This window comes from Arvicanthis niloticus, chromosome 19, assembly GCF_011762505.2.
Source record: "Arvicanthis niloticus isolate mArvNil1 chromosome 19, mArvNil1.pat.X, whole genome shotgun sequence".
Lineage (NCBI taxonomy): Eukaryota > Metazoa > Chordata > Mammalia > Rodentia > Muridae > Arvicanthis > Arvicanthis niloticus.
The window spans coordinates 49245275-49267781 of NC_047676.1; the positions used below are offsets into that span (position 1 = coordinate 49245275).

Below are 22507 nucleotides of genomic sequence, written 5' to 3' on the forward strand. Positions count from 1 at the left end.
ACAGTTAAAATACAATTCACACACACAAAGTAAGTGCACCTGCACACACACATATGCAAATATATGAAAACATATCACACACACAAAAAACTTTGTTCTAAATTCTGAATTTGCATAAAAAATAAGATCTTATCATTGTGCAACTTTTGTTCTCTTTTTCTGAAAGAATTACAATGTTTTACGAGCATGTCTAGTTTGGTTATTGCTGCTATGATGAAACACTAACCAAAATAAACTTGGGAAATAAAAGTGGCTTACACTTACATGACACAGTACATTATGGAGGGATGTCACACAAGAGCTGAAGCAAAGATCATGGAAGTAAGCCATGTATTGGCTTGTTCTCCATCTTGCTTTCTGATACAACCAGGACCACCTACCCAGGAGTGTTATTGCCCACATTGAACTGACCTCTCCCACATCAGTAATTGATCAAGAAAATGCCTTATAGACAAGCCTATGCACAAGCTGATAGACACAAGTCCTCACAGATTCCTCTTGTGACTACAGTTGTGTCAAGTAGACAAAAAACTAACCATCATAGGCAGATGATAAAGAATTAAGAAATAGTCTAGGAATGTGGTTCTGTTGGTAAAGGGCTTTACTTACAAGCAGAAGGACCTGAATTTGATTCTCAGAATCAACTAAGCACAGGGGAGGTGAGAACAAATTCCTGGGCCTTGCTGGCCATCCAGGCTAGTCTACTTGATGAGCTTCAGGTCAGTGAGAGATGCTGCCTCAAGTGGAAAATGTCTGAGTCTGTTCTCTGGCTTCAACATGAAAAACATCAGCACACACGTATGCCTGAGCACAAAGGCAAACACATATGTGAACACATGCACAAAGAACTAACAAACATGATCATTAGTCAATCAATAAGTACTAGATCGTTTTATGTCAACTTGACACAAGCTGAAGTCATCTGAGAGGAGGGAAACTCAACAACAAAATGTCTTCATAACATTCAGCTGTAGGCAAGCCTGTAGGGCATTTTCTTAATTAGTGATTGATGGGGAAGAGTCCAGCCTATTGTGAGTGGTACCATCATTGGGCTTGTAGTCCTGGATTCTATAGCAAGTAGGCTGAACAAGCCATGAGAACACCAGAAAGCATGGCCTCTGCACCAGCTCCTGACTCCACGCTCTGTCCTGTTTCAATTTCTGTCCTGACTTCCTCCAATGATGAACAACAATGTGGAAGTGTAAGTCAAATAACCCTTTCCTCCCCAACTTGCTTTTTAGTCTGGTGTTCGATCATAGCCATACAAACACTAAGACACCACATAAAGCCTAGTGTTTGTAGGAAATCCAGGTTCTAGGTTGCGGTAAATAATGCATTTGACTAAGGATGCATTTGTTGCCATTCTTTCACTCTAACTCATAATGTGGTTGGACTGATTGAGTGAAATTTTAAAAAATGGTTGAATATCTGTGACTATAACATTCGTGTATTTCTGCTGTGAATATTATTGACTATTAATTTTTACAATCAATTTTGTCAGCACATGAGTCTCAGAAGAAACTGACCAAAACATCTTCCCATGTTGCACTTTGCGGTCTGTGAAATACAGCACTGACTTACAATGATAAAAGACCTATATTGTAAAAACCTGATGTTTCTACCCATGTCTGGGTTGCTCTTAATCTCTGTCCCAGAAGCTGCCTTTTACAGTGGATAGCAGTCAATGGAGAGATGTGTACCTGCTCAAACTGCTTAGAAAAAGAGAATGAGGGCTCAGCCCTAAATGGGCCATCTCCACCACCACTACCAAGGCTCAAGGAACATGACAAAAGAAGAGGCAGAAAGAATGTAAGAACGGGAGGGTGAGGACAAGTGCTGAGAAATGTTTTCCAGAAATGATAGTGCTATTGTAAGCAGGGACTCTGAGCAGCCGCATTCACCTGTACAGGTCCTACACAGTATCTAGTCAGATGAAATCTTGGCGTAGATAAGATAGATGACCTCAAGGTCCCAACCCTCCCAACCCATACTGAAGGGCTATTAACAGTTGATATTAAAAGAAAAAACTGAGATAAAGCCAGGAGGGGGGACTATAAGAAAATATGGCATTATCAGGGGGAGTATAGGTAAATGTGATGATGTTTCATTGTATATGTATGGAATTCTCAGAAATAAAGACAATTTATAACAACAACAACAAAATACCCGCAAGGGGCTGAGGGGAAGCAGGGGATACCTGCTTTGTTCTTAAAGCCTATGTCCAAAATTACATTGTTTTCTTATCTTTATACTGAGTCATGCACCTTCAGCCAATATGTCCTATGTATGATGTCCTTTGGTTCTATTAGATATGGTGGTGACACTGGTAATGATTGTTGAAAGACAAAGAAATATGCAAAATCAGCAGAAGCAATATCACTTCCCCCACAGCCCTATTCCCCTCTAGCAAGCTATAAAAGATTTTCAAGTCTTGCACTAAAGCAATTCATAAGACTCTCACATGAGACACATGCCTGAATCCCAGGAGAAAGAAATACCCTTATCTCTGAAAACAAAGGGCCACAGAGAAGAAATGAACAGACCTCTCTAAACTTCCTGTTTTTTCACCATCAAAAAGAAATCAACCCCCATTTTCAACATCACATTGCTCCAAAACTGTTTAGTTTTCAACAAACCTATACAAATTACGCAAGTACACCCCCCTGTGTGTGTTCTCGAGTGCACCTATAGAGGAATCAAGTTGTCTTCCTCAATTCACCTGAATTTTTGATACAAGGTATCTTACTGACCCAGCATCTCTTCAGTTCAGCTGGACTGGCTTATGGACCAGCGTGCTCCAGGGATCTGCTTATCATTCCCAATTGCCGAGCCAGGCTTAGAAAAGAAGCATGGATCCAAATTCAGGTCTACATGCTTGCACAGCAGACATGCTATCAACTGAGCTATCTCACCCGTCTTTAACTGTGCCTGTAAGTCTTCATATTCCAATAAAGGTTTTCCTATTATATACAATTTAGATTAATGTTATTTGTGCTTCTCTCTGGTTAATATGCCGCCTGTTATAGTAACTTCAGCTTAAGATGGGAAAAAGAAAAGATATTTGTGCTCTGCAGTGGTGACAGTCAAATTGGTAGTATAACTCCTTTCTGGTTTTAGTACCTGCACAGAGGAAGCAGCATTAGAAGAGTTGTCTTACTAATAAACAAATAAACAAAAAAATAATTCAACCCAGTGTGGGTATATTTTCTTTTATTTGGTTTTATTTCAGTTTTTGAGACAAGGTCTCTCTATAATACTCTACCTTCCAACTCTTAATCATACCAGTCTTTATAATAAAAAATGTGATTATAATGACTGTAAAAGTCAATTTGATTCTGTTTATACAATGCAAATTACAAAGTATATTGTCAGTATAATACCTCTTTATGCAAATGATATTTATTCATCTGAATATCATTACATAATGAGACTTTCGAAGGCTTATGCTGTAAGACCAACTATATTCACTACTTAATATAGAGCTATTTATTATAATAATGTAATCACTTCATACAATATCTCACAGAGGTATGTAAATAGTTTCAGTTGCTAATTCCTATAATGTATCAAATGTGTCCAGTAGAGTTTATGGCATGAATTCAAGAATTACTATTAGGGAGGTTGGAGAGGTGGCTCAGTGGTTAAGAGCACTGACTGCTCTTCCAGAGCTCCTGAGTTCAATTCCCAGCAACCACATGGTGGCTCATGACCATCTATATTGGGATCTGGTGTCCTTTTCTGGTGTGTTTGAGACAGCTACAGTATGTGTATGTGTGTGTGTATATATATATACATTGTGTATATATATATATACAAGAATATATATATTGTGAATATATATATATTCTTTTAAAAAGAGCTAACATGCCATAAATATTGGCCTTGTTTTTTTTTTAAAAAAAGAATTACAATTAGTCTGTAAAATAACTCTCAGCAATTTGCATGGGTCTCCAGCCACTGGAGAAGAGTACTTCCTTTGGAGTGTAGTCAGCCAGGAATATTTTTGCCTGGGATTATCTCACATTATTGCATAATATAGATCTGACAAGAATATGACATCATATATAACTTACAAAGGCCTACCATTACAGATTTAAGATGTTTTAGTAATCACCAATGTCTTTAAATCAATGAATTATTATATTTCTCACTAATTTCTTTGTTACTATTCTAATTGTGTTTTTTCTTTTTCCTGGTTGCCTAAGTAACTTTCATTGTTTGATTCCCAAATGAGATTACATTTATTTATAATGAATACATTGCTACTATATTTTTATGTATTAAAAATATAGGCTATCAAATTATTTGCCTTCAGAAATTTAGGTGTCAACTCATTTTAAGTGTCCTCATGTATCACTAACAAAATGACCATTTCACTGGTTTTTTATATGAAGATGTAGTAAAACTTATTTAAAGATGGCCCTACAATTGAAGTCATAGATTGTAAATTTTTCACAAGGAATATAAAATTAATCACAATAAATAGTGTTATATAGTTGTACATTTGTTTATTCATGTTTCCTAAACTTTATGTGAACTTTGAGTTCTTGGAAATAAAGTATATTTAAGGAGAAAATTTCATATTGGCCCTGTTTAATTATTTAGGCCAATGTCTGAATCTGCCCTTTCTTTCTAATTATAAAATATATTTACCTTCTTTTGATTTTTAGACACAAAACCCTTATAATCACCACTTACCATACTATTGATCACTTTCCTACAGTGATTGACCATGTTTTGCTGTGCTATTTCTACTAAGTATTGAGAATCTTGGTCAATAGGCTTTCTCCAAGAAATCTTTCCTAAATAGATCAATTCTTCTAACAAACACTCAACTAGTTCCCCAAGTTTTAATTTCATAGCCTCCATTAAACAGGTAATTTCATGTATCCATCTTCCCCATTCTTGCAAATTCTTTAACATTAGAGAGTAATTTGTTTTGCTCCCTGTTGTAAACCTGTATCTAACAAGATGCCTATAGCACAAGGTTTAAGTTAGTAACATTGAAGACCCCTAAGACAATTGCATTATTTCACATACCTTTTTTGATGTTTTAAATTCCAAATAATGTGATAACAATTCTAAATTTCAATCTCAACTTCTACTCCCTAAAAGCCATTAATAGAAATAAAATTATTTTTAAGTTGCCAACAGGTACATCATGAAGTAAGTGTATTTAATGCACTTTATAAGCATATAACTGGGCAAACTGGATTCATGGAATGATTTACTAAAAGATAATTATATGGTACTAAATCAAACTTTAAACCATTTTTCAATAAATATTTACTAAGAGCTTACCATGTAGTAGAGAATAGAAAAATATGAACAAAATTGATATTACTCAAGATATTAGAAAAAATATTATCAAAGGCTTAATTAGATATAGCCAGATAAACAGTTGCCACTCTGTCACAGCAATAAAATATAGTTTATTGGACTGAGATTTGAACATTTAGAAGTAACTTTGTATCTTCTTTCTTTTTTTTTTGTATGGCAGAAATAAATATCCCTTGGCATATTTGTCCTTTCCATTACAAGGCCAGTTGTCTACTCCCTGATTCACATCATTAGTTATCTCCTGCTGAGATGAAGCAAACATCTTATCATTAAGTCTCTTATGCATAGGTTCTGCTTTTAAAGACTTAGTTGTGTGTATGGGATAGAAAATACATGAATTTGTGTTCAGGAGGCTGGGGACACCAGAGGCATAAGATCTCCTGGCGCTAGAGTTATAAAGAGTTTTGAGCTACCTGATATAGGTGCTGGAAACTAAACGCTGGTCCACTGCAAAAATAGTATGAACTATTAACAGTACACCCTTATCTCTCCATTACCACTTGCAGCCTACTAACATAGTTGTGTGCATGCCATTCTCATACCTGAAAAAATCAAACTGTCTCTAAAAAATGTAAACAATGTGCTTTAGAATTCAAGACATGCTCTTGTTTCAGCTTACCTTTCTAGAATTATTTATTATTCCCCAAACCTATGTTTACTTCTACAGAATGTATTCACTATATATTCACCAGTACCTAAAAAATTTAGAATTTATCTAAATCCACAAAGAGTTCATTAAAAACTCTTCTCCCATTTCTTCTATGAAATTCTAGATATCTATTTGGTACACTTCAAAGACCTTATCCTTCACAAAAAAGAAGTAACATGCTGGTCATCAAACTACTACAGCAAGCACCAATACCACTTCATAGAACAGGCACCTCAGTTTCAATCTAAAGGTCCCAAATTGTTTCTACATCACCGCAACTAACAACCCTGCCAGACTACACAAAACCACTCAGTGGTTTTTGTCTGATGTGGAAAAAAAGTCCATCAGGACTAAGAGGTGTCACCAAATTCATGCCACAATAAAGATCTAAACTGGTTTCAATGTAAATTATTGTCTTACCCCAGGGCATCACTCATTTCAATTCTTTATCTTTGTGTAAGAACTGTTTCACCAGTTAATTTTAACATTTGTCAGGAAGAAAGGGATTGGGAAGAAGGAAGGAAAGGCTGCTTGGATGCAGTAACTAGAGCACATTTGAAGGATCGCTGTGATAGTAACTTTTTTGAAAGCTTAATCTGCATAACTAGTAGTTTTATTGCACATATGATTGACAGAACATGAAGTCAGCCTATCAGATTAGAACTCTAGTTCTGATGCTACCAATAACTGATTATAAGCCCTCTTTCAAATCATCTCATTGTGCTTTAATAATCCTATCCTGTCTGTCTCAACTTCACAGCACTGCTATGAAGCCAGATGGGATACTATCAATGGCAAAAAGGCCTTAAGTTTCCTTGTGGATGTTCTAACTAGAGAGAACTAATACAATTACTTAAAAAAATAAAAAAACAAAAAACAGGGGCTGAAGAGATGGATCAGTGGTTATAAGCACATACTGTTTGTTCTTCCTGAGGACCTGAATTCAACTACCAGCACCCACATCAGATTTACGACTGCCTGTACTGTCAGCTCCAAGGGGAATCTCTGGCATTCATGAGCACATACCTCCACATACACTCATATAAATAATAAAAACAAATCTTAAAAAATTATCCCAAGGATACCCAAGACTATTTTCTAAAAAACATTATAAAGGCAGAAAAGTAAACACTACTCAGTTGTTGGGGGCCGACTTTTAGCAGAAAGCGGCCATCATCTTCGCAGACATCTTGAGCCATATACCCTGACAAGAGACTTGTTTTCAACAGCCTACAACAGCTGAGCACACTCTGATAAACATCTTGTTTTTCCCACATAGCTTGTTTTGTTGTTTACTGTGCCCAGCTGCAAGGTGCAAGGCACACGCGGTAGCTACGCCTGCAAGGCACGTGGCAAAGCGTGTAAATACCCCAGATTTCCTTTCAATAAAAGAGACTTGATCAGACTCTCTGTCTTGTCTCCATTCTTCACATCTCTTCCCCTCCATCTTCACTCTCTCTCTTGCTAGACCCTGACCCGCAGACCAGAGTGGCCCCCAAGCCGAGCAGTGTGGGCCTCAACATAGTGGCCCCCAAGCGTGGGGCAGTGCGGTTCTCAACACTCAGTCATATTCTGTAGCTGGACGTTTGTTATCTTTTTTTCAACACTGGGAAGTAAATATAGAAAATTGTTTAACATGTTCAAGATGAAAATTCCCATCACTTGGTGATTTCCATCATGCACATTTCTTTGCACTTCCTCACCCCTTAGTGCTTCAGTAGATCACTGCCTTCAGTGAGGTGACTGATGTAACAGTTTCCAGTCTAGCAGAGCAGTCATTCTAAAATGCAGTTTTAGAACTCAAGTGGAGCTACCCTGATTCAACAAATATTTTTTTAAAAAGAAAGTTGTAAATATTTTTTAAAATCTGGAATCAAAGAACACTGAAGTAATACTTTTTATGTGTTTTAGTGGAGGCTGAAGAGATAGTTTCATAGTTAAGAGTACTGACATTTACAGGGACTTGAAGTGCCAGGGTCGGGGGCTACCCAAAGGGTTTCCTACCCAACCAGAGGAGAAGGGGAGGAGAGAAAAGAGAAGAGGGGAGGACTGTGGAAGGGGTGACCGGGAGAGAGGCAGTGAGCACATCCAGCTCACTAATGAATAGGTAATAATGTGAATAGGTAAAAACAAATTAAATATAAATATAAAGGAGTACGGACTGCTTTTAAAGAAGACCTGAGTTGAATTCCCAGCACTCACATGGAGGCTCACACTGGCTGATCTATAATGGGATCTGACACACTCTTCTGGTGTGTAGACAAAACACCCATATGCATAAAATATATAAACCCATTTTTTAAATTGTTAGAATTAATTATTTTATGTATATAAGTGTTTCCCTGGATGTACGGCTGTACATGGTACCCACGGGTGTCAGAATAAGTATAGGACCCCCTGAAACTGGAGTGATGAATGACTGTGAGCTGTGTGGGTGCTGGGAACTGAACCTGGGTACTTTGCAAGAGCAACAAGTGTTCCTAACTACTAAGACAACTCCAAAGACCCATAAAAAAATGTGTGTTAAAAGCTTATCTATAATCCAAACAGCAAGATTAAAACTACTAGCATTTTTCAAAGTTACTATATAGTATATAGAATTCATGAAGTCATACCCAAAACACCAACAGAAGCCTAGCATCATTATTTATTCATTACTTATTAAATGATAGTCATTTGTTTTCTGTTTATTACTGACTATAGTCTAGTTCTGTGAATACATAGTAACCCATAAGGGAAATGTAATTCTCCTGTAAATAACTACCTCTACATTTTTGTGGAAATGTAGAAAATGTCATAAAATATCTTTGATATAGTTGCAAAATACATTGCTTTGAAAGGTGGCTATTATTATTTTTGTACTTTAGAATCGACATATTATACTAAGACATAATATACTAAGAGAGTTTAATCCATAAAAAAGATTATAACAATAAGGATCTTCTTTTGAGCTAAGAAAGATATACCTCAGTTATGTGTACTGAAGGTAATGCCATTTTGGACAATTTGTTAGCATTAGAAAAGTAAAAAATATTTAGCATTACTGTGTAGTTTTTAAAAAATACCATTTTCCCAAAAATAATGTTTTCTGAAATGATATATAAAGTTTATTAGTTGATAATTAATCAATTAGTTGAAATTGATTTCAACTGAATGATGTTTTTCTATCTGTTGATTAATATGTCAATATCTTAAAACACTTTTAAGCTTATTTTACTACTGATAACTTTTTTCATCAACATTAAACTGAAATTATGAACAATATCTACTAAATGCAAATAATTTTGCAAACATAGGCTAGTAGACTTCCATGTTTTGTGATATATATAATGAATTAAAGATGAAAAAAAGCTATGTGTCAAGCAACACAATATTCAAGGTAAAAAAATTATCTCTGGGATTTTAAATTTCAAAGAAAAAATAATTCATCAACTATTTCACAAGATATTCTGTATCAATACAAATGGTTACAACATGAAAAGCTGAACTTCTGAATTATTTTAGGATCATTCTAGGATCTTTATTGCTCATCTAAGCTTCATGCTAAAATTCTGAGGATCAAGTAAAAGGTATTTTCAAAATACATTATAATTTTAGTATAGAAAACTAAAGTTCAAAATTCACATAAGGATGGCAAGGACTCTGGTCTTCTCAACTCCTGACACCTATCCTATCATGGCTTATCCATCCTGAAAGAGATAGTTCCTGTGTTTGAAAGCACAATGAATATTCTCAATATGACTGCAAGGTATGGCTTTCTCAAAAAAGGGGTGTGAAAGGCTTTTGATTGATGTAGTGGTATTTTTCTCATGGGGGAAAAAAGTATGATGACTGATTTCTGCCTCTTAAGATAAAAAGATTCTGAGTGTGGAATAACTTACTGATTATCAGCAAAAATAAAAACCAGAGGATTTGTCAAAGCTTCTTCACTAAGCAGTGCTTTAAAAAAAATTATTGCTATATCATGGGCCATTTAGCAGACCTCAGGAGGAAGGCAGTATGGATCTAATCTGGAGTTCTAAACCAGTCTGGTACTATCATGATTAACAAATGGTACCTTATTTAGTTCTTGATTATGAAATTCTTACTTTTTTATAATATAATGACTGTGGATCAAACTGACTTATCAGGTTCTGAATCTTGTCCAGCTGATTAAATCTAAATCTTTTAGAGCCTCTACCATAAGAGACTGCATTCAAAAAAGAAACCGGTGTGCTTGATTAGGGCAAATATAAATAAAAACACACCTTTGAAACATGGAAAGCAGTATGATGTGGCAGAAAACCAACTTGATTCAGAAGATTTACCACTTATTAACTATATGCCTCAGACAATATTAGGGTCAATTCTAAGAACCTCTGTTAGGGACGTGATCTAAAGTCCTCTTTAGAAATACTTGACAGAAGGTAATGTTTTATGCAGTTAGTTTAATTTGGAACTATAGAAGCACCTACCTATGTCCTTCCTATCAGGTAAAATGAAAGCTAGTACATGAGAGGACATATCAGTGTCTTTGCCTGTAATTACTTCCGTTTGCCATAGGCTTTCCAGAACTTTAACAGTTTAGTATGGTCATCTACTTTCAGTACATGAGCTAGCCTACACAATCAAATGCTTACAGGTAAGTTCTTGGCTCTAGTTTGAACCTCATGATCATCATTTCTTTTTTTAAATACCAAAGGCAAAATGACTCATAAAATTCAATGTGCCCAATCTTAATGTTCAGATTATGCTAAGTGTTACTGAAGTCTGATTCAATCCATGTGACTACTGTTCATATGGTCAGTGCAAACTCCAGAGACCTTCCCACCACCACATTCAGTAACAAAACTGCTGCTCTGCTCCATAAATACTGTTAGTCCTGGATGACTTTCAGGGAAAAACCAAAAAGAAAATAAATTATAGAAGTCAATCCAAGAGTCAAGAAGGCAGAGGTAGCAACCAAGACAGAGTTTCTTCTTTCTAAGCACCAATTCCAAGAAAAGGAATGGAGAGGGAATTGTTTTTAATATAGACCAATTATTTTACAAGACAGAACAGGAGAATGGAGAATTGTGTCAGAATTATTCAATTAAGAAAATGCCCTATAGGCTTGCCTATATCCTGATCTTATAGCTACATTTTCTTAATTGAAATTCCCTCTTTTCAAATGAATTTAGTTTGTGTCAAGTTGACATAAAACTAGCCAGCACAATAATCAGTCACTCAAAACTCCATTTAGAGATGATGCTATCCAAACAGCTTGAAATCAGGAATACTTTTGAATTTCTGATATCTTCAGATTTTGGAAAATTTGAATATACAAAATAAAGTATCTTTAGATATCTCATCAACTTAAATATAAACTTCACTTGTACTTCATCTACACCTTAAACACACAGCCAATAATAACCATTTTATAGCACCCTTACACTGTTTTTAAAAATAAAAATAGAGTTTGTTAGACATCTTTCCTTAGATAGGCTTTCTATTGCTGTGATGAAATACTGTGACCAAAAAGCAAGTTGGGGAGGAACTGGTTTATTTGGCTTACACTTCCATATCACACTGTTCATCATTGAAGGAAGTCAGGACAAGAACTCCAACAGGACAGAAACCTGGAGCAGGAGCTGATGCAGAGGCCTTTGGAGGGGTGCTGCTTACAGGCTTGCTTCCCATGGCTTATTCAGTCTGCTTTTTTATAGAAACCAGGACCACCAGCCCAAGAATAAAAATACCCACAATGGGCTGGGTGGTCCCCATCAATAACTAACATAGAAAATGTCATACAGCAGAATTCTATGGAGGCATGTTCTCAATTAAGATTCCCTCCTTTTAGGTAACTCTAGTTTGTGTGTCAAGTTGGCATAAGACCAACCAGCATAGTATTCCTTGCATTGGACATTTAAAAGTCTAAATACTGTTCCTAAGGGATATCTGATTTGAACCTACAACGATCTTGAAATACAAGTAACACAACAAGAAAAACTATTACATTAGTAACTTTTCTTATCATTATGGCCAAATATCTGACAGAAACAACTTAAGGAAAGAAAGATTAATATTAATTCAGTTTCAGTCATCTTACCAAGAAAGCATGCCAGAGGTAAAGGCAGTGGAAGTGTGTGATAGGATGGAAGCTCCTTACATCCTAACAGACCAACAAGGCAGAATATTGACCAGAGCAGGGCTGAGCTATGTGCTCAAAGGCCTTTCTCCCAGTAACTTGCCTATATAAGCAAAGTCCTACTGTCTACAGTTCTACAACCCCCCAAAACACCTTCAGCTAGGGATCAAGTATTCAAATACGTTAGCCTCTGGGAAGGAAACATTTCACATTCAAACCATAGTAATCTGCCCCTAACACTCATAGGCCCATGGCCATCTCATATGCAGGAACTTTAATTACACCTTCAAGAGTGCCCACTTTTCAAAAGTTTAGATTCTTCTAACAAGGCAAATGATTAGCTGTGAGCCCCATGAAAATATGACAACAAAACAACAACCTTGTATCCCTGATATCTCCAAGACTTTTAACATGAAGTGCTGTTGGATTTTGTGAAAGGCTTTTTCAGCATCTAGTGAGATCTTCAATTTGTTTATATGGTAGACTACATTAATAAATTATTGAAAATTTATTTTCAATTTCCCTGCACCCCTGGGATGAATCCTAATTGATCATGGTAGATGTCTTTTATGTGTACTTGGATTTGGTTATGGAGTATTGAGTTTGTTGCATCAATGTTAATACGAAAAATAGGTCTAAAATTCTCTTTCTTTGTTGAGACTTTGTATGGTTTAGGTATCAGGGTGACTGTGGGCTTACAGAATGAGCATGGCAATGTTCCTTCTGTTTCTATTTTGTGGAATAGTTGGTGGAGTACTGGTATTAGATTTTCTTTGAAAGCTTGGTAGAATCTGCACTAAAACCATCTGTCCCTGGACTTTGCTTTTTTGGGGGGCAGGGGCTGGGAAATGTTTAATGACTGCTTATATTTCCTTAGGGGTTATAGGATTACTCAGATAGTTTATCTGATTAATCTTGATTTAACCTTCTACCCAAAATGTGTCCTGCTTACAAGATGTACAGGGACAAAGAGCAAAGATGGAGGGAATGGCCAACCACTGACTGGCCAAAATTAAAACCTACGCCATGGACAACAGCCAGTCTGTAACAGTATTAATAATACTCTGTTATGCTTGCAGACAGAAAGCTATCATAACTGTCCTCTGAGAGGCTCGACCAAGTAGCCAATGGAAAGATAGCAGATGGCTATATGACATGAAAATTATAGGTAGTATTTATTATTATTAACATTATTATTATTACTAAATGTATAATAAGATAATCTTTAAACAGCCAAACATTAAATGGAGTTCAGGGAGTCTTGTGGAAAAGCTGGAGTAAGGACTGTAGGACCTGAAGAGGAGAGAAACTCCACAGAAAGACTAAGAGAGGCAACTAACCTGAACCCTTGGGGGTTCCGAGAGACTGAACCCCCAACCAAAGACTGAGCATGGGCTGGATCTAGGCTCTCCTGTACATATGTAGCAGATGTACAGTTTGGTCTTCTTGTGTGTTCCCCAACAACTGAAGCAGGGACTGTCCCTAAATCTGTTGCCTGCCTGTGGATACCATTTTCCTTGCTGGGCCCCTTTATTTGCCCTCAGTGGGAGACGATATACCTAGTCCTGAATGACTTGATCTTCAGGGGGTTGGGGAGATCCAGAGGTTCTTCTGCTTCTGAGAAGAGAAGAGAAGAGAAGAGAAGAGGAGAGGAGAGGAGAGGAGAGGAGAGGAGAGGAGAGGAGAGGAGAGGAGAGGAGAGGAGAGGAAAGGAGAAGGGAGAGGAAGGGAGGGGAGGGGGGAGAGAAGGAAAGGAAAGGAGAGAAGAGGAGAGGGGAGGAGAAGGGAAGGGAAGGGAAAGGAAGGAGGGAAAGGGAAGGGAAGGGAAGAAGGAAATGGGGGAGGATCTGTGTGATGGGGTACTCGGAGTACTGGGAGACTAATATTGGGATGTAAAGTGAAAAATGAGTAAATTAACAAAAATAATAAATTAAGTCCAGACAAAAATTAAGTTAGGTGCTTCCTACATACAATAAGAGAGTAACCATTCCCATTCCCAAAGGAATGGAAAAACAGCAATATAATACAGGACAAAACAAAAATGAAAGCCAATAGAACAAAGCTTTCACCTTGTTTCTCTGTGTTTGTCATTCATAGTATGTCGTGGCATCATCTGAAATCCAAGAGACTTTGGAAATTTGTCCCTTATGATTCTGAATCAGCACACATGGACCTTCTCTAGGGCCAGCTCAAATTGGTAGGTGTAGTATTACTTGACAGGTGACCCTGATTCATGATATCTTCATTATCTTTGGATCTTTAATGCAATTCAGGTTTCACAAAAACAACTTCATACACTGACCAGGAACTCAAATATCCTACATATTTTCTGGCTTCATAACATTTTTTTTTTCAGGAAACGTGGTACAAGTTCATGGTCCTATAACTCTCACATTCTTAATGCCTGCATATCTAGAACAATGTAGATGACACCTAATGCTGCAGCCCAGTATCTGAGAGCCTGTAGATCAGTGTTTCTCATTCCATGGATTGCAACCGCTTTGACAAACATCTATCTCCAAAAATATTTACATTACAATTCATAACAGTAACAAAATTATAGTTATAAAGCAGCAGAAAAAAAATTTATGGTTGGGAGTCACCAGGAACTGTGTTAAAGGGTTGTAGCATTCAAAAGTTTGAGAACCACTACTTTAGACTGTGACTATTGTAGCCTCTTAGTGTTTGTTTGACTGAACCTATGAAAATATTCCCTCTAAGAGGTCATTCTGCAGAAGGCAAATCCTTCTGTCTTATTTTTAAGGTATCCTATTTGAAGAGCAAACCCAGTCAAGTGTACTTACATAGTTAATACCTAGAGCATTAAGCAGAAGGCCTTGACTTCCAGGTACCTTTACTATCCTCACTGTATAAAGCCCACGGTTCTTTGCAATGAATAGCATTAATCTCTTTAACAGCCACTGTCACTTCATTAGCCCCTGCTTATTCTGATCTACCTTGTTTACAACTTTTAACCTTACCAAAGTATATAATATTCATATCTTTCTGGTTTTGGCTTTAGATTCTTGCTAGAAATCCAGGTAAAAGTAGCCAGTAATAACAGCCATAGCCTAGATGCTATGCTGTCTTGAAAATTTCTTTAACAAATAAATCAGTCAACTACTTTTGGATTCAACTTCACTCTAATTTTCAGGAAATTAGAAAAATGTAGCCAGATTCTTTGTTTAAATGCAACAAACATGGCCTCTAGCCAAATTTATGATAGGGATCTTGTTCCCTGTTGTGATTTCTTGAGCACAGATTTTACTATCTACATTTCTAGCAACATTCTGGTTTTCCAAACTCCTCCAATGAGCCGCTAAACTCTGCTTCTAGTACTCTTGAACTTGTCTAGCTCATAGTTCCAACCTCCTACACATTCCTCCCACAAATTAATTACAGAAGCCTGCATGGCTCAGCAGCAGCTTTGGTCACAGCTACACCTGCATTTCTTAGTACAAACTTTCTGTATTAGTTTTTGTACACATTGCTGTACCTGAACACACTACAGATACAATTTGATGGAGGAAGATTTCTTTTGGCAGGTCTCCAACCTGTCCCAATGAGGAAGGCAATACAAAGCTCCTATTAGTGGGAATGTGAGGAAGAGGCTCCTGGCATTTTGGCAAATCAGGAAGCAGAATATTAAATAAGAGAAACAAGACTGTAACACCCCAAAGAGCTTTCTCCAAGAGCCCCCTTTTACCACCCACACCTTACCTCTTTAAGGTTCTACAACCTTCCAAAACAGTGCTACCAATTCAGGATCAGATTTAAACCATAACAACTATCAAATTTACTTTGAAATTTTTTTGTTTGATGTTGGGTCATTTCATTACATTTCCATATAGAACAGCTTAAAGAAAAGTTCATTATATTTTTAGTAATAATAATAATATTTTCATGTCATATAGACAATATTGTCCAAACTATTTGCAGAATTCTTTGAAAAATAGAAATTTGGCAAAAAAAAAAAAAAAAAAATCACAAAACAAAACACCCAAACCCTCAGACTCCTTCTATATATAAGAACCTGGCACTTGCAATTTCCAACTTCATTTCATGCCTATTTCCACACACACTCCTATTACTTGACTTATGATCCCTCTTGCTTTACGGTATGTTTATATTTAGGACTGAATGATGCTTCACTTTGCCCTTTACAGATATTTCTTATGTTTCAACGGTTAACTTCTGTGTCACTCCTAAGATCGACTTTTACGAACCATGCTATAAATGAGTACTTTTGTTTATTGACTATGACATGGTTATTAGTCTTGAAATATCGATAACAAAATATGTACTCATGGGTAACTTGGAAACAATGAAAATCTATCCCTCATATTTATGAAGTCTGAAAAGTGAGGTCAAAGCTCCAACATCTGGGATCTGTTGTAGGCTCTGCTGCACTCATGCACCGTTCATACTGTATACTTACATAGCCAAATGGCAACAGAGGGTATCAGCTCCCCTTTAACGTCTTCTGTGAAGGACATAGTCTTATTCATGAGGGCTCCGCCCTCAATAGTTATCATTACTATTATAAATTACATATGGGAATATGTCCTTTTTTTTAACACCTTTGTGATTAGATTTTGGAATATACATTCTGGTGAAGTGGTTGGTAAAAATAATCATATTACAATGTATGTTTTTCTTTAGAGGATTCTATTAATGAAATTAATAAGAAATAGATATTTTTCTATTGTTTATCCCTGGTCTTTCCCTCTTAGAGTTTAAGTTTCATCCCTAAGGCTACATGAAGGTATTAGTGTCTAGCACAAAATAAATACCAACAACTATTGGAACACAAGTGACTACAAGTTAACATCAGATAGAGCTAAGTTTGAAACTCAGTTCTCTGGGTTTTTTTTTTTTTTTTTTTAACCTGGGTAACCTAGTCTCTTTTAGTGCTATACATTTCTCAAATATGAGATGATATATGATGAAAGTATAATTACAAAATTACTATGAAATTGCATGAAGTGATATACACAAAGTGCTTAGCAGACATCTGGGACAAGACAGCATTAGGAACTGTCTCTACTTCTATAAGTTAGAAGATGTGAGAATGAAAAAGAAAGATCATCAGAAATACCAAGAGAAGTGACAAGACAGATACAGGGCATGGAAAACTGAAAAACAGGAGCCTGGGCAGAAGTTCTAGTCTTGGCTCCCTGTAGAGCAAGAGCTAAAGCTATGGCTATAGTTTCACTACTTCCGAGAGTTAAGCACTCCAGAGTCTAAACCACCAGCCTGGGAGCACATAGGCTCCAGCTGTATATGTAGGGGAGGATGACCTTGTAGGAGAGGAGATCCTTGGTCCCATGAAAGCTGGACGCCCAGTGTGGGGGAATCGGAGGAGGGGGGTGAGAGTTGGGGGTGGATGGGGGAATATCCTCATAGAAGCAGAAGGAAGGGGGATGGGATAGAGGATTCATGGGCAGGGAGGAAAATGGGGTAAGGGAATAACATCTGAAATGTAAATAAATTTTCCAATAAAAAAGAAAGAAAGAAAAGGCTTCTCACATAGAAGACCTCCAAATAATATTAGAAGAGAAACTCACAACAGATGTGCAAATTAGACAGAAAAATATAAAACATTAAAAAAAGAAAAGGCCAGGCAGTGGTGGCGCACGCCTTTAATCCCAGTACTTGGGAGGCAGAGGCAGGAGGATTTCTGAGTTCAAGGCCAGCCTGGTCTACAGAGTGAGGACAGACATGGCTACACAGAGAAACCCTGTCTCAAAAAACAAAACAAAAAACCAACCAACCAACCAACCAAACAAACAAACAAAAAAAGAAAGAAAAAATTCAAAATGGATGGGGCAAGAACCTTAAGCAAAAACCTTAACCATAAGCAAAGTTGTAAAAACTGTGAGTTCAAAGAAATGCAAACAAGATGAACAAAACAAGGAAGTCAGTTAAGAACTTGGGGAGAAAGTTAGCCAACACTGATGAAAAACTCATCAACATGATTTAGAAATTCTGCAAAGAAATTGAGATTGGGGTGTAGAGGAGAACTAGTATGTTGGGAAGAAAGATTCAGTAAGTCAAGTAAAAAAAACAGTAAAAAGGACCAAACCACAATAATCATGAAAAATACAGAGTAAAATAAACACATTTGTTAACTTTTCCTTAATATACACTTACATTTCTAAGTGTTGCTCTTCAATACATTGAAACAGTATCATGTGGCAGAAGACACTCATATCTTGGAAAAGCATAAAATAGAGATATCCAGCCAAAAAGAAAAAAAATCAGCTTCAGAATCCATCCCCAACAACCTACTTCTGCTATCATAGCTATGTTCTCAAAGTTCCACAAGCTCCTCAAAATGTCAAACACATGAAATATATTTCACACCAAACCATAAATAACATAGCCATCTTTGTGAATGTGTAATTAGAAATACTTTCCTTTTACTTAATAAATAAAAGAAGATCTAGGTGATCAAGATAATTTTCAGAAAATTATTTTTAGAAAGTTTCTTTGATTACATGAATATTTAGAGCCTAACATATTATACACTAATTCCAGGCCACTTAATGTAAAAAGTATAACCTAGAGACTAGACCACCAACCAAGGAGTGTACAGGGAGGGATTCATGACTCCAGATACATATGTAGCAGAGGATGGCCTTGCCTGACTGCAGTGGGAGGGGAGGCCCTTGGTCCTGGGGAGGTTTGATGCCCTAGTGTAGGGGGATGCTGGAGCGGTGGGGCCAGAGAGGGTAGGTGGGTAGGGGAACACTCTCATGGAGGCAAAAGGAAGTGGGGAGAAGGTATGTAGAATCGGGGATTTGTGGAAGGGTAACTGGGAAGTGGGATATCATTTGAGATGTAAACAAATGGAATGATTAATTTAAAAATAATAAATAAATAAAATAAAACTGAGGAAAAAAAGAAGCCATTCTTTAAAAATCAATTTAATATTACTTGCTCATTTAGAATCTCTTTCTGCAAAAAACTTATTAAATGCTATAACTAAACCAATATAAAATTACAAATTTTCATTTTAAACCAGGTCCATTGAACTGAGTTTTCACCTGGTGCTATGAACTAACCAAGCATTTTAACTGTTTTAATTGCTCAAGATTCTCCCAACCAAATAGTTCATAGGAGGAAATCTATCATAGAAACAGCAAAGTATCAAAACCTCGATTAGTTGATATTTTCTTTTAACCATAGCTATCCTTTTTCACTTTGATTACATAATATACAAAACCTAGAGTTGCAGATAACAGGGGTAGATATACTGTTCACTATGACTTTCCAAAAGAATCAGCTTTATGACTTCATGTGAAATATTTTGTTTGAAATGCCTCAAAATAATAAAATGTTTATGAAATTACTTTGAATTTTTGTCTCATACATATGCATGCACACACCACCCACACATACACACACACACATCTTTTCCTGAATCTTTGACATTAGGGTTTACTATTCCTAAATATTTTTAATATGTATTATTTCCCTTAGGCATATTCTCTCATATAGCCATAAAGAAAATCACTCTTATATTTACAGTATGTTTATCTAACCTATATTCCAATTTATCATTTCACATATGGATGCCTTTTTTTCCTTTGTCTTCTAGGACAGAATCCAGCATAGGCTAGGTACTACATTGAGTGGTCATATTTCTTTACCCTTTTATTTTTATTTTCCATAGCCTCTCTACCTTTTATACCATTGTCATGTTTGTTTTTTTAAGCATGGCTCTAACTTACTATATCAAGCATTACTATATCATAGTGAACAGTATAATCAAGCAGTTCTCAGTTTCCTGAGGAAACTGTAAGCTTCCTCTTTGCAAACTTAGACTTGTTTTCAATCTTAAAATTTTATGGTTGTTTTCAGCAAGTGCTAAAACTAGAAAAGCCAACATTATAAAACAAACTAGTAATTTAAAAAAATATATATCTTTAATTTTTTAAGAGTTTAAACTATCAATAAATTACCCTTACAGTCATTCAGAACACAACAAAAAGAAAATATTAAAATATTACATTTCTTATTTCTTTCTAAATTACTTAAAATCTCAGAATATTCCCAATATGCCCTGCCAAGTCTGCCATTTTCTGAACATTTCAAATTGGCAATGCTTTCCCTTTCTTTTCCCTGTTGAAAACTGATTTTCAAAATGTGCTTAGCATATCTCATTTTATAGTCATTCCTTTTAAGCCAACTTTGAAAATTTGCTCAAACCACAAAGCAAAAAAGAGTCAATACACTGTCCCCTCTCCAGAGGACACCAACAGTAATGTGCTAAAACAAAATTGTCTTTTGTTACTTTCTAGGTTTAGAGTATTACACATATCAAACACAGGGAGCGTGGACAATATATAAGATTACGTAAGGTAACTGTAGGAAATACATGTCATATGAATGTAACAAAATCCTTCCATAAACATGTCCCAGATTAAGTACAGCAGTTCTTGTTTATGGATATGTATTATACAATGTAGTTTTATTTTTATAATTTTTAATACTTAGGCCTATGTGAACTTAATTAACAAAACTATGATTTGTTAAGGAACATTAGCATATTTCATTATATAGGCAGATCTCCCTAATTTTCAAAATATCTGCCTAGCATGTTAAGAAAAAAGAATAAACATCTTTATTGTCTATAAGTATATAAATAATTCTCCAAACATGAAATTCTGAAGTTAAATAAGTAGGATTTAAAAGAAAATTGAGGCTTCTTTTCCATATTATGTGTCCAATAATCTTTCCAAACTAAAGAAAAGACAATTTGGAAAGTAATTGTCTTAGTGTCAGTCAGCTTTGATGTCTTAGTTGTTTGCATGTAACATGAAATATATATTTGCAAAAGAAAAGTGAGAGGAGGGGGCTCCTACACAGTCCCAGGGAAAAGCCAGGATTATGGGGAGCAAGAGCCATACATAGTGATAAGTTGATCATGATTCATGTGCACAGTGCTCAGGATTACACGGGTCCACATACATGACTCACCAAGAAAGGTTTGTGTTTAATCATCAATATGACTGACAAGTCTGTGGTGTCAGAGGAAGCAAGTCCTTTGCCAAAGATACATTCATTTTTCTCTTTTTGGGACATTAGCTACTATTTCCTCTGTGTAAGAAAGGTGATCAAATTTCATTTGATCACATACATAATCATATGAAACCTCAGTTAAGAGTCTTACTAAAGAATAAAAACTGAGTCAAAGAAGTTACATGAATAGCTCAGGATCTTAGAAGAAAATACTTAGAAAAGTATTTACTGTAGGCAAGCAGAGACTTAATGGCTAACCTGAGCTAATGGCCAAGCTCTAAGACTGTGGCCTTTCCCGTTCCAGCTTGAGCGAACCAGGCTCATGGGCCAGTGACACCCAGAAATTAAGAGGTTTTTGGAACACAGGAGGTCGCGGACGGCTGCTCCGCAGCTGTCATCATACCACAAAACGAATATAATGAATTGCACCGCAAACGATACGGATATCGTTTGAACTACCATGAGAAAAAGAGAAAGAAAGAAGGTCGGGAGGCCCATGAACGCTCAAAGAAGGCAAAAAAAAAAAAAAAAAAAGATTGGCCTGAAGGCTAAGCTCTACCATAAACAGCGCCATGCGGAGAAAATACAAATGAAAAAGACTATTAAGATGCATGAAAAGAGAAACACCAAGCAGAAGGATGATGGGAAGACTCCACAGGGAGCAGTGCCTGCCTGTCTGCTGGACAGAGAGGGGCAGTCGAGAGCAAAAGTACTTTCCAACATGATTAAGCAGAAACGAAAAGAAAAGGCGGGAAAATGGGAGGTCCCTCTACCCAAAGTTCGTGCCCAAGAAGAAACAGAAGTATTGAAAGTTATTCGAACAGGAAAAAGAAAAAAGAAGGCATGGAAGAGAATGGTTACTAAAGTGTGCTTTGTTGGTGATGGTTTTACAAGAAAACCACCTAATTATGAGAGGTTCATTAGGCCAATGGTCTACGTTTCAAACAGGCCCATGTCACACACCCTGAGCTGAAAGTGACTTTTTGCCTGCCTACACTCGGTGTGAAAAAGAATCCGTCATCCCCATTTTATACAACCCTGGGTGTGATCACCAAAGGTACAGTTACTGAAGTGAATGTGAGCGAGTTGGGCCTTGTGACACAAGGAGGCAAGGTTATTTGGGGAAAGTATGCCCAAGTTACCAAGAGTCCTGAAAACGATGGGTGCATAAATGCAGTCTTGCTGGTTTGACAGTGACATCATACAAGTCATTCCACTCACTATGGAAGACTACATGCTGTCAGGAGAACACCATCACTGTGACCTTTCTGGACGACCATGCAGCCTTACCCCGTGTGCAGTCATCAAGAAGTATTTATTAAGGTGTAAAGGAAAATAAAACACTGCCCTATTTTAAAGTTGGTCTTCAGTTTGGGGGCCTAATG

The 22507-nt window shown here is 36.5% G+C and overlaps 1 protein-coding gene and 1 pseudogene across 5 annotated transcripts in view; one reads left to right on the plus strand and one right to left on the minus strand.

The window, feature by feature from the left end:
* Adamts6 (ADAM metallopeptidase with thrombospondin type 1 motif 6) overlaps positions 1-22507 on the minus strand; it is a 229315-nt gene that overhangs the window by 149167 nt on the left and 57641 nt on the right. The gene's annotated exons all lie outside the window — the stretch shown is intronic.
* LOC117723687 (ribosome biogenesis protein NSA2 homolog pseudogene) lies at positions 21109-22333 on the plus strand (annotated as a pseudogene).